The 14,178-nt window shown below is 30.8% G+C and overlaps 1 long non-coding RNA gene across 3 annotated transcripts in view; it reads left to right on the forward strand.

Moving 5' to 3' along the window:
- LOC148935083 (uncharacterized) overlaps positions 1 to 12,687 on the forward strand; it is a 31,895-nt gene extending 19,208 nt beyond the window's left edge. Inside the window, exons 1-2 of one of the 3 annotated variants that reach the window (XR_016140635.1) lie at positions 9,188 to 9,792; positions 12,241 to 12,687. This is a non-coding gene — a long non-coding RNA (uncharacterized LOC148935083). Of the gene's footprint in view, positions 1 to 9,187; positions 9,793 to 12,240 lie in introns of those variants that run through there. The other 2 variants (XR_016140637.1, XR_016140636.1) reach the window with 2 other exon arrangements.
- The last annotated feature ends 1,491 nt before the right edge of the window (positions 12,688 to 14,178 follow it).

A 14,178-nucleotide genomic window follows, 5' to 3' on the forward strand; every position in this document is an offset into this window, starting at 1 on the left:
TCACTTTACATCCCTACAATTTATCATTGATTTATTTTAACATCTTTGAGGTTTCTTAACAGCGGGGGGGTGGTCCTCCAAATCCTTTTCCCTTTTCCCGTACGAATCTATTACTTCTGTTATAACAATAAATATACGATACAAGCTATACAAAGTATACAATTTCTTTAAGGACGAATTCAAAGAAACACAAAGATTTGAAGCTAATACGTCTTTGATGTTGTTCTGGAATTCTATTCTATACAATTACACTCGTTAAAGGTTTACCGATACAAATATGTATTGTTAATTTATTCTCGGTGCTGCGATAGTGAGGAATGCGAGGAATCAACTTGAGGAATGCGATCGTGAATTAGATGATATGCTAATGACGGACGACCGCTTATGGAACATCGATGAGGTCTCCGACCTCGATCGTTTTACGCAGTTCTCGCGTATTGGCGCAAAACACAGGTCATCTCCCTCGTCGGCTGACTTCATCGTCATCGTCTTCCGTCTACCCGTTCGCATAATGAGCGTCTCGTTCCACCTCGCCCATCGATTCTTCCGCTCACCTTTCGATCGCGCCGACGATCGTATGACAGCGCACTAATGCGCGCGAAAAGGATCGCCATCGCGGAAACATGAGACGAATAGGAAGCAAAGCAAACCGCATACACCTGGACAGTATGCGTTTCCACATGCGCTCAGCTTAACACGAGCTTCGATTCGCACGGATTCGCTGAATCCGGGATCGGCATCGACCCGCGTTTCCATGTGAAAAGGAGACGTCGCGTGCACGTCAGCTGCTTTAAACGTTAGAATCCGATCTGACGAAACGGTAGAATCCGCGCTGCCGGGATTCCAATACTCGTGATTTTTCAATGAAAGAAGTCACCCCGCTTGTACGAATACGAAATTAATGTTTCGTCGTTTTAACGCGATCGATTCAAAACATTTCCTTATTGCGTATTCTTGTCATGTTATTTTTAAAGATCTTATCTTTTGATCACGTTTCTGTTTTTTTCTGTTTTTGCACTTTTTTTTTTTTTTTGCTTCAAATTACCTCACTCCACGCTGTAAACAACTCGACCATGAACTCGACGAATGACCGATATAGATTGAACAATAAGTCAATTAAAATTGCTTGATATTAGATTTCCTCTTAGCTTTGCAATCTTTTATCTTGATATATCAGAAACATTTATCGCACATCATTTTGAAAAAAATATAATGTAAGAAACATATATTGTTCAGATATATAAATATATTTATTATTTACATGTTCTGACTTATTATACAAAATCATTTCTGAATAAAAAAATCAATAAATTATAAAAATTTTTCGAAAATGTGAAATAAGATTCAAAAATCGAACACTTACATAATAACAAAGTTTCAAATGTATTGATGATGATGAAATAAGATTTTAAAAAAGACTTCATAATATATGGACTTCATAATATCATTATAAAAAATACAAAACATAAAATATATCTTACAAATCGTATTTATACGACATACGAAGTTATAAAATATGTAAATATGTATTGCAATAACAATAAAATTGCAATAATAATATTCTTATTATTGTAATGTGTAATTACAACGTTATGCGAATAATAAGCTAAAAATCGCAGTTGCGGTGTAGTTCATCAAAAAAAAAAAAAAAAAAAAAAAAAAAAGATAAAAAACGGCAACGTTCGCAATGTGATTCATTAATGCGTCATGTTTTGACGCATCGTAATTACGCACAATGTTGTAACTTGACGAAGCATCGGATGCTTCGCGTAGTTCGCAATCAAGTTCCATCCACGGAATACAAGCCGAGCAGTCCTGACGGGCCGATCCTAGTTGCGTCACCGGCAACAGATATAGAATCACTGTCACTCTCGGTGTAAACGGTAGTAAGCACAGGTCATAGCCCTCTTCCTCTCTCTTAACACGTCTCCCACCCTTTTCTTCCGTCTCTCTCTCTCTCTCTCTCTCTCTCTCTCTCTCTCTCTCTCTCTCTCTCTCTTTCTCACGATGTTTCTCTCTCGCTACTCCATCCGAGATCACTTTCGTTGGCAGGAAATAAACAACAAAATACATTACGCTGTGTTATCAACTTCCAGGAACCGTTGATCTGCGAGTAACAAGTCACGCAAAGACTTCGCAATTCTTTTTCGGGAATCTAAATTCGTTGTGCCATGTATTACAAACGATACAGAGAGTCTTTGTGTGAACAACTATGTTTTTGAGAAGAAAAAATAATAAATAGTAGAAATAATCATTCGAATATGGAAATTAATTGAGAATCGATCTCAATCATAACGGATTAGAGTTTATCCCGGATTTGTCAGTTTCGTGGAATGTTTGCCGCCAGTTTTTTCTCATGAAAATAAAGACAATCTTTTTTTTAATCCGACTTGATCTTTTGAGCGGATCAAGTTGACAAAATCAACAACATCGTACGATGTCTGTCGTGTTTTCTTCATTGTGATCGTCATTATTACAGCAACGTTAATGGCTTGAATTATTGTGGCAATTAGATGCTATCGAACGTAACAGTGGTGACAGAAACAATAGTATTGCAATACGACTTTTAACGAGTGAAGAAATTCACGTGCGAAGCGATCGAATTGTCAAGCAAGCCAGCACGAAAGATCATCTCTATTCGCGAACTCGCACGTTTGTCATTATCGTGCAACGCGACAGTAACGATACACAATACTTCACTCTGTACGGATAAATTACGCGTGACGGGTGTGCGTTGCGAAGATTAGCGATTGTTAATGTGACGAGAGCGGCAAAAGTGAGCGGAGAATTTTTTTTTTCTATCCACGTGCAGTACGATCGCGGGGACTCTACATATTTATGTGCGCTATTTTTCTTCCTTCAATCATTGCGCGATTGATTTTCGCATACGTTTATACGCACGCCTCTCGGAATGAAGCCAATGAATGGAAATGAATGGAAAAAATGAGAAATTGTCCATGTTGTTGTATAATCTCAGGGACACGTTGACTTGCTTCGCTGCTTCTTTTGTACGTAGAAAATGTTGCATATGTCATATGCGATTAGAATTGTTCGACAGAGTATGGGTAAAAAATAATGCGGTTATATAAATTGCAAAATGATATTCAAGAACATTATTTTTTCTGTATTTTATATTTATGTATTTTTTTTTTTTTTTGAGAATATATTATACTTATTTTTATTTATAATGACAAAAATTATAAATAATTCTAGATCGAATTTAAAAGTAAAACAAATAATTTTGCGTCGATCTGAATTAAAAATTATTTAATACAGTAAATAGAAAGAGAAGTAGAAAGAGAAGTAGAAATAAAGAGAAGTAGAAGTAGAAATAGAAGAGAAGTAGAAATATGCTTTAATGCTAAATGACAAAAATCTCAATTTTTTTTATATAAATACCTTAAATATTCAAGATGATTCATTGCGATGCAGGAAAATTAATTATGTAAATAAAAATTAAATTTTTATTTACGAAACAATTAATTTTTGCATAGCAATAAAACTTTACATAATCTTGAATACTTAAAATGCATAAAAAAGTTGATATTTTTGTCATTAATTTTTAATTATATTTCTATTAACCTTTTATTTATTTAAATAATTTCTTATTTAGATTCTAAATCGCCACTAAATTCTTTTATATTATTTTTATATTATTTTTAAATGTAAAATGTATAGAATAATCTGTAAGTTTTTCATAATTTTTTAATTGTAAATATAAAAATTATAAAAATAGATATAATACATCCTTAAACAACTATAATGAACGAGAAAAAATATTATATTATAAAAAATATGTAATAAGTAAATATAATAAATTTTTATTTATGCAGAACAAATTTATTAAATATTATTTTATGTTATTTTATATTGTTTTTATTATAAAAATTATAACGCATCAATAAAAATTTACTTAATGTCTAAATCATATTAATAAAAGTATGTGCCTGGTCATATCATGATTGAATGATATATGTTTCTGAAATTAATTCTGAAATTGCATAATAGTCTAAACATTTATTAAAAATTATTAGATACACTTTTTAACATTAATAACTTTAATCTTTAATAACATTAATCTTTAAAGAATCTTAATAAATTCCTTTCGATTTTTCGATTTTTAATATTTTCTAATGATCATCTATGTCGAAATCTTTTAGACATATATCACTGAATCGTGCAATCATAGCCAAATATTTTTATATAATACTTCTTTATAACTTTTATATAATACTTCTTTTTTTACAAATTTATGAATATATAAATATATAGCTTTTTATGATAATAATTAAGATGGTCTTCTAAATAAATATTTATTTTAATTTAACTACTAAATACTTAACAGTCAATCAAAGAACGATTAACGATTACATTCCCTCGATAATCAGTTAGAGACAACATTGATGAAAAATGTTATTATTTATTAACAAAAAGATTAATGATAATTATATGCTATAAACCTAGCTTGACATATAAGAAATATATGGTTAAAAATTAATAAGAAAATATATTGTAATTGTTGAGATCTTTGATAACAACCGATTGACTCGATGAAACGCATACTTCCTCCGTTTTTTTGCCAACCTTCGATTGGCAGCAGTCGAGAGTAAAAATGATACATTTTTTCCGAAGAGTAATGTTTAATTCATTCATCGTCATTTATTGGATGATAACATATATTTAATAATATATATTTATAATATATTTTTAATTTCAGCCACTTCCTTTGTCTTATTCTGTACATGTTTCTATATTCTAACTTTCAAATACATTTAATGTATTACACAATATGTAAAATTCTAAGTGAATGAATAAAGAATAGTTAAGAAATGACAGAGAGGCAGAAAACTGAGGCAAAGTTATTTTAGAAAAGTTGGAAAGGAAAGGTAAAGAAGAGAGAAGTAAAAAGTTAAATGAATTCAGATATAATAATAATTACAAGAAGATAATAGAGAAAGGGCTCCGAAATATTTGAAAGGAAGGAAAAAATGGAAAGATAGACGTAGGATAGCAAGGTACAAGGTACATGTGGAAATAAGACAAAAGGCAACTAATATTGGAGAGAGAAAGCGGATGGAAGATGCAGAATATGTAAAGAAGCAGAAGAGAGTACATGGCATACATTGAAAGAATGTGAGCTAACAAGGGATGAAATAACAATAAAGGAATTTATAGGAGAGGAGGGCAAAGGATTAGAAGTGATGAAAAAAGTAGAAAAGTAAAGAGAGAGAGAGTTGACAGAAAGTAGGATAGAAAGGATAAAAGGAGAAAGATAGGATATGCAAACGTTTTAGATAGTTTACACTGGACAGTTTATTGAGATTAATTCTATTTATGGTTATTGTTTCTTCGATTCGATATTAAAAGGCAAGACAATCTAGAGTTTCATTTTTAATTTAGTTTGTTGTATTTTATTTATTTTATTTTTAGTTTTGAGTTTTTTAAGACTTTAATCTTGTTTTGTGTGTGATTATATAATTTATATCAGATTATTAGCTTATATTAGATAATTTGAGATAGGATCGTTATACAAATATATTAGGTTAATATCAGGTTTCTTAGTATATAAGTTGAATATTATATTTAGACGACAAAAATTTGTAAAAGAAGAATGAAATTGGAAGCGATCCTAAACCGCGAGGCATAAGGATTATGTATAACAAATACATAGTAAATAAATGTAAAATTCTAAGCAGAACCTGAAATTTTGTTGACACGAGTAGATATCGTTTAAGACGGACTTCAAGCATGTCGAATTGAATTGCACCTTCCGAGGAAATAGTCACGAGGACTTACCCGTGCAGCCGATCGTGCCGGCACGTTTACGCCACGTGGGCCGTAGCAATTGGAATGGACGCGATCTCGCGCGTTCGCAAATGAAATATATTTTACGAGCCGATCTTTGATCCGATCTCTGTGCGCGAGCTCACGTTTTCTGTTGCAGGACGTGTTAACTCGTGTATGTTTTGAGGGCAGCGAACGCGGAAAACGTAGCGCGTAATACTACGTAAGTAACACGCATGCCGAGGCCGCGCCACACGCCCACCACAGCCTAGCTGCTAGCACAAGCAATTCGGCTGATTGTGAGAAACGTTAAATCCGATCCGATCTATCGTAATTACGACTGCGTGGAAAATAAACAAGAATTAGAAATGCCAAAACTCACGTTGCAATCGCAGAGCACTCGCAAGGTGGTGAATGTTTCGGAGAGTTCTCATGTATCACTGGTTTAAATTAATTTATGGTAAAGGGAATATATCTATTTTTAAACTATTGTATTTATAAAATATATATATATTTTGCTTAAAAGAAAGAGAGAAAGAGAGAGAGAGAGAGAGAGAGAGAAAACAGAGTTTTTATATCAATGTTATTAATTTTTAAGTTAATATAGCAAAGTTGGTTCGATAAGAAACATTGTCTTAAACAATTCATAATTTCTTTAACTTTCTTCTGCGATATTTGCAAATAATTCTTAAGCGTGTGTTTTTAAGCTTTCAACAATAGCATTTATAGATAAACATTAAAATAAAAATTCCTTTTTTTTGAAACATGTCACATATGGAAATGAAAATTAAAGTTGTATAGCAAATTAATTGCGAAAATATACGATCCGAATGAATTATTTTAACAGTTAATTAATTGCAATATGCATTATTTTAATTGCTTATTATGTTTATACATATTTATATTCTATTTCACATTAGTTCGATTTTGATGTTGTAAAATTACACAAAATTAATACAATGAAATTAATATATAAACTAAATCTATGAAAAATTGATATGTGTGATTCATATTTTATGATATTATGATATGATCATTTTTAAAAAATCTTGCTTGTTATCAGATAAATAAATTGCTCGACAGATATTATCAGCATACATCGCACTTTTTTAGAAACAAATAAAAATCACAAAAGTTAGATGATATACGGTCTATAAACGTGCACTGTACAACTAGATGATGATAAAAAAATAATTGATAAAACAATAACAGAAAATATAATACTCTAATAATGAAATAGATCATATAATTTTCGTATTTTACTTTCTTTTTATTTCAGCTATTTAGTTAACAACAATACTTTTTTTAATCGATGTACATCTTATATACATCTTATATAGACTTCTGCAAAAATGATCAACAATCAAGAATATTATAAGTTATTATAAGTATTCGAGAATGCTAAAAATTCGCTGAATGCTAATACAACGCCTACGATTATCATCTCCATTACGCTTTTTGCGTCATATCGGTAGCGTGCAACACGCCACACGCGCTTACGAAAAGCGAAAGAAGGTATGGGGATTCAACGAACTGGCGATACGTAAACAGGGGTTAAGGTCAGGTGATATTCGTGTCTGACAAATCGATCACGATCCGAAGGACGCCTTGGCAAACAAGACGCAATTTCTACAGGCACGTGGTTGAACCGTCTGCGTATTTCACACACGCCGATAGTCCTTCGATCCCAGACGGTGTCTGAATCGCGAAATTCCAGAGAGAGAACGCGCGTTAGGAGTTCTAAGACTAGCTTCTCTCTCTCCTCCAGCGAGGAATGACGCAACAATCGCAGCTTATTTACGCGCGCAAGAATCGCCGGAGGATCCCCTCGAGGGCTGGTTGATGACAGAATATGCGTCAAGGAAAAGTACCAAGCAAAGGTACTGATGATGAAAAATCCAAGAATCCATTGATCTACCTAAATTTTTTTGTTACTTGTTATTTCCCATTGCTATTTAGTGTTTTTAAAAAACTATTAAAACTATTGTTACTTCTTTCGCGAAATTCTTTAATTTAAATCTTGTCAACGAAATTCTCTCATAATTACGCAAAGAATGAACTTTTATTATCTATTCATATTCTTATAAATTAACTACTAAACATTTATTTCCATATATTATATATAACATATTTTCAATTTCTTTTAATTTAAAAACTATTCTTCTTTTGATACGACAAAAATTTGCAGGAAGACAGATGGAAAAAAAACAAAAAAAAAGTTAATCGAATATGAAAATAGTATTATTATTAATTGTTTAAATGCTAACTTATAAAAAATTATATGTAAACGAAATAACAATTAAAATTTTACGCTATATGTCTCATAATTCATAGTTACTATTCTTGTCATTCGAGTCATGATTAAAAAGAGCAAGCTGCGCTTTTTGATAGCAGCGTCATCGTTAAACAAAATTTTCCACTATTCTGCTAAAGACGCAGGTCAAATTACTTTTTTTAATGCGCAAATCGCTCGTTCGTTCGTGTCTTCATTCATTATCCACGCGTAAGATGGGAAAAGCCGAAGAACGTGCTCTCGTGTGATTCTTTTTGGGGTGACGTAACAGCTTGCACATGATGCAGTTTCGGGATACGCAAGATTCAGACGGTGCGTGCGTGATACGATGACGCATCGGCGCGATTCTTCAAGGACACGGGAATCTTCTCGTTGCAAGTTCATTATATTTATACAATCCCGCGAGAAGCGCAATAAAAATGCAACGCTCATATATATTTAATTATTTATTTAAGATTTATAATTATTTATATATTTATAAATCTCAACGAGAAGTCAAATTGCACTGCAATGAATGCAGTAAAAGATGATAAATCTTTTCCAAATAAATCGGCAATGTCTCAGACGAGAATTAAGATGATATCGGAATAAATGCAGACTCGTGTTTAAACGATATTAATTATCCCGGTGTACACGGAGATACTATGATGTTGATTCATCAGTTTGTGTTACACATGATTAACTAATTTTTATTTTCTCATAATTATCGCTAGTCGCAACGTCATTATCTTCGTATGCCTCGTCGTGCGAGGGTCTTCGCGGAAGAAATAGTTATGCGTTTCCTAAGCGATATCCGGAGTGTGCGCGTATGCACTTTGAATCGTCAAGTACAATTACATGCACAATTAATCGTATCTCAAAGAGTACATACAAAAATAAATCCATCCAATCGACCGCGATCCTTTATTGTTTCCTCATCAACACTTTTTGTTTTCTGAATTGGATATATTTCTTACAAACTGTTAATATAATGCTTGTAAATTTGCTTTTCAAATTTCAGTAGTCCATTACAGAGAAAAGAAGAAATATAATCCTTTTTTTTTTTCATTCTGTGAAAAATAATCTTGCTTATTTTGATTTTCAAAAGAAAACTGTTACAATGAATTTTTTTTTTTTTTTTTTTTAGTAAAAATCACTGGTCATATGTCAGTTTCACATCAACTTTCATTGAGCATTAATATTCGAAACCTTTTTTTAATTCATTCTCATTATTTACATCACTATTTCTGCCTTAAGGCAAAATCGATATCCTTCGAGAATTCATCAAGATTGAAAATCCATTCACAACGGAATTTTTTAATATGCTTCGAATTTCTCCTTCTCCTCCTTTCCCGCCGTCTGCCGCGTCGTCATCTTTCTCCTTCTTTCTCGCATCGTCTCTAACGCAAAATTATTCGAACGCGTCGGCATACAATTAGAGTCGTGGAATCGCGTGACGCACATAGGAATCCAACGGGAGACCTCGAGCGCGGCCACCGACACCAGCGATTAGCAAGAAGCTCGTCATCCTGGAACGCCGACGACGGTCCGGCCACGACGCCGTATCTCCCTTGTACGTATATACATCGAAAGGGGAAGATCATTAACCCTTCACGCTGCTGAGTATTCTTAAGATGGAAAGGACACCTGCGTCCCGCTTCCGATAAGACATCATGCGTTTGCCGCCCCGCAACATAATCGCGCGCGGAAGTCACGCGGATTTCAATTACACACAGGTATCATATATATATATCTCTCTCTAAATCTGAACAAAACCGTGAAAGCGAATTCAAAATAGCTTTGATATCAAAAAACGTGAAGAAAAGATGATATCTGCGGAAAAAATTAAATAAATTTTATGATAAACTTTTTACTTTTATTTATTTTTAATGCCGCCAAAAAATGTCTAAAACAATAGATAATTATGAGAAAAAAAATAAATATGCAATATATAAAAATAAATATACAATAAATATACAATATATATATATATATATATATATATATATATATATATATATATAGAAATTATATTAAAAAATCTTAATTTTATAATTAAAAAAATTTGTCATTATAAAATTAGGAATCAACAAAATAGATATATCTATAAAATAATAAAATGTATCATTAAAAAAAAATTATGGTGAACAAAATTTAATTTGTCAGCATTTATGTATTAAATAAATTATTTAAAATGTAATAGTAATATAATTAAAGTGAGTTATAAATATATTAATATGCCAGAAATTTTTCTACGTACATAATCAAATCGATCAAATCAATGAAATCAGCAAATTCTTCTCTTAAATTTCTCTTGTTATCTGAGAAGTTATCAACGTCAGCAATCAACGATATGCACTTCACGAAGCGATCGATAACGTCCGAATCTCGGGTTGCGTTTTACAGGCGCAGACGCGCATGAAAATTCGTAGATCTTACGCAATCGCGTTGCCGAAGAGAGGCCGAGGAGTTGTTTCACTTGTTAGGTATAACTCGTGGCCACTTGGACACCTTAATCATATGTATCTGGGTATTAGGGCAATGTTCATGCGGTAACCTTGGGCCCGTTTGCTTGTACCACCCATGATCTTTGTCCTGTCTTCTATACTTGTTCCCTGGTTCCCCGTAATGTTCTAAAATCAGTTTGAATCTCTTGCACAATCTTTTTGCATATTCTGTTTTTTGCTTCTCGGACACACAATCGTCTTTTTCAATAATATAATTATTATAAAAAGCTTATTCGAGTTTCTTGTTTTCTCTATTGAGTGATTTTATGTAAAAGAATTACAAAATAATAAAATTCACAAATTTAAATATATATATATATATATATATATATATATATATAAAATACATAAAATAAAGATATAAATAGAGATATATAGAAGATATATTCAATTATTTAAGTTAAATGTATGAGAGAGAATGTGAGTATCATATCTGACGTAGAAACTAACTAACGTTTAACTTTTAATATGTTTCTTTTTTTTTCACTGTCAAAAATAAAAAACAGGGAGAAATTTGGCTTATCGAGAATGTAATAGAGTTTTTATTTGTTTGAGTTTTGAAGTATTATGTTTGTTATTTTGAAATTATCTCAATCTTTAATTAGTCTATACAAAGATAAGATCTAACTGTATTTTATAAAATATCGGAAGAGATAACCTCGTAAAAAATTTCTTATTTATCGTTCCTTCTCTTTTCTTTATCATACTAAAACTAATAATCAACATTATCATTTAATTAATATATAAATTTAAAAAAAAAATGATAATAAATTTGTTGAAGGTAATAATATTCTCGTGTATATTCTCGCGCCCATTATAATGCACGTAAATGTATTTTTATTGCAAGCTACTTGGCTATAAGCCAAACTTAAACTTTTGGGTCAGGTAAGAAATGCGAGCTTCAAAAGCAACGATTACAATAAGAATAAAAACGAAAACAGAAAGGGAGAAGAAAAATTAAACTCGTTGCGGAATCTGTGTTTCGGTGTTTCGGAGCCAAGGTCTCGTTGTTTCGAATCCTGCCGAAATATTGCCACGTAACGCATCGTATGTTAATGCAGGTCGGGTTTCGCAGATTCAATTCTTACAATCTTCCAAGGTTACAATTCAACTGACAGAATAATCTGATAAAAAAAAAAAAAAAAGAAAAAATCGCGAGTATCGATTTCAATGGTAATGATGGAAACAAAAATAAAATGATTTTGGCAATTACATTTGTATTAAATTCTTAAAATTTTTAAAATTCTTTTAAATTAAACATATTTTTATTGTCCAACCGGATAATGGTAAGTACAAAAATTAACAGTGTAACATAAAATAAGTATCGATAAGTATATACGAAATATAACTAGGTAAAACGATTGCATGCATTATGAAGCGTATAAAATACATTTTATGTTTGACTTATATTTATCCGTTTGTTAATGATGTAAAATTAATCGAGTAAAAGTTATATCAAAGTGTTTTATCATTATATTAAATTTAATATATATGTCGTATTTATTACTTAATCTGTTTTTAACCTTAACCGATGAGTGCATCAAAAAAGCAATTTATCTTCCATCATCTTCACGCTCCCGATAGAATTAATTGTATATGCAACATTAGTCGAAAAATATTGTTAAAGCTATTCTACGGAGAATATTAGTTAAGTAAATTTTTAATGTGCATAACCAGATTTGCCAGTTACACTCCGGATGTTCAATGCGACCTAGTCCGCCGGAAAAGCAACGCCCACCTAGATTCGTCTGCCCCAGTAGCTCGCCACGTCACATCTGCATCGTGCCGCCAATTCCTCAAGGACTACAATGGAAGCCGTATTGCATTCGTAAATACGGTTTTCTCTGCAACGCTCACGCTCATCCGCGAAGATTTTCGCAATCGTCTAACTTTGATTACATATCTCAATACTGAACACCCGTCATCGGGTTATGGACATTATTGGGAATAATGTCCTGTTACTTCTGGAGATCTTGCTGCGTATTGCCTTAATAATCAGCGGTAGAGGATTCTTACTCTTCATAAATTTTCGATAAATTACAGAGATTCTGTTTAGAATAATAATAAAATTGACATGCAATGACACGCTCATATTATACAATATTACAATACTATACAATTTGTTGTTAAATAATCTTGAATGAAAAATGAAGATATTTTAAAATGTAATGTAATAAATAAAATAATTAATATGTAACTTAAAAATTAATTATATTTATCAAAATAATAGATTTCAGTGACTTAATTATTACTACAATATATTATTAACTATGCATATTCTTTGCTAGGGATATATTGATTATAGTAGTAAAAAGTTAAAATTTAAAAGGGAACTTTCAGTAAATATAGCGAGAATATTTTTTTTATTTGAAACATCAAATAAATAAATTAGAATTATGAGGAAGTCAAGATGTAAATAACATAAAATATTTTCAAGAAAAAAATCTATAATTAATATTTTTTTTAATGAAAAAATTTTTGATTATGCATATTTCTTAAAATCAAGAATAAAAAAATATCAATAATATATATAAAAAGATTTTAAATTATTATAGAATACTCTAAATATATACATATACATACATATACATACATATATATATATATATATATATATATACATACATATAAATAATCAAAAAAGTATATTAAATTATAAAATATTAAAAATATATTAAAGTATATTAAATTAATAATTTTAAAATATTAATCATTAATCTAAGTATTAGTTGTAATACACGATTTTCTATTTATAAAAAACAAGAGGATTTAAAATCAAAATTATTCAAAAAATTATATTTAACTTTTATATTTACAAATATTTTTATTCAAAAATACAGTAAATTAATCCATACAATTTTTAGATTTCTATACATTCGTACGATAGTTATTAATTTTTCTGGTTTTTAACTGGAGACTGCTGGCTTTTTAAAAATTTTTTTGAAACCTTTCGTATACCAATAGACAGAAAACAATTCTCGACTGATAACTCGAAATTATGATTTTTTTTAAAACAATATAAGAAAGATGACAATTTCGACATATAAAATATATGAAATGACATATAATAATATAAGTGCTGATATAAAATGTGCTGACAAAATACTGAGTATGTTAATAATTACAAAGAACTGCTATATCGAACTGCTATATTTTCATTTTTTACTTTTCTATTAAACTGATTGTCGGTGAAATACTAGACTAAGAGTGATAACTCGCTATACATCTTTAAGGCTTCTGACAACTGAGAACTCTGCGTTAATGGTAGCGACATAGCGTCGTGCTCACATACTAAAAGTTAGAAGCTTATTCATTCTTATTCATTTTCTCCTTGTTCTTGTTCATCTTTATATTAAATGATATGCTAACAACGAAATTTTTTATTTCACCTAATTTCGTTATGGCGTATCTAATTGTGTAGATGTGACTTGTCTAATACTTACCAAATTTGTAAAAATGGACAGCTAAAGTTACCTTTGAATTTTATATATAAAAGCATATTTTTTACTTCTTTCAATAGCTATCAAATCGTGTGTTTTTTTTTCTGAATAGGCTTTATTTCACGTCTTTTACGGTTATTGACTCTCAAGAAGGGAAAGAACTAGTAACTTTTCT

This window comes from Pogonomyrmex barbatus, unplaced genomic scaffold, assembly GCF_055798465.1.
Source record: "Pogonomyrmex barbatus isolate J1 unplaced genomic scaffold, ASM5579846v1 scaffold6, whole genome shotgun sequence".
Lineage (NCBI taxonomy): Eukaryota > Metazoa > Arthropoda > Insecta > Hymenoptera > Formicidae > Pogonomyrmex > Pogonomyrmex barbatus.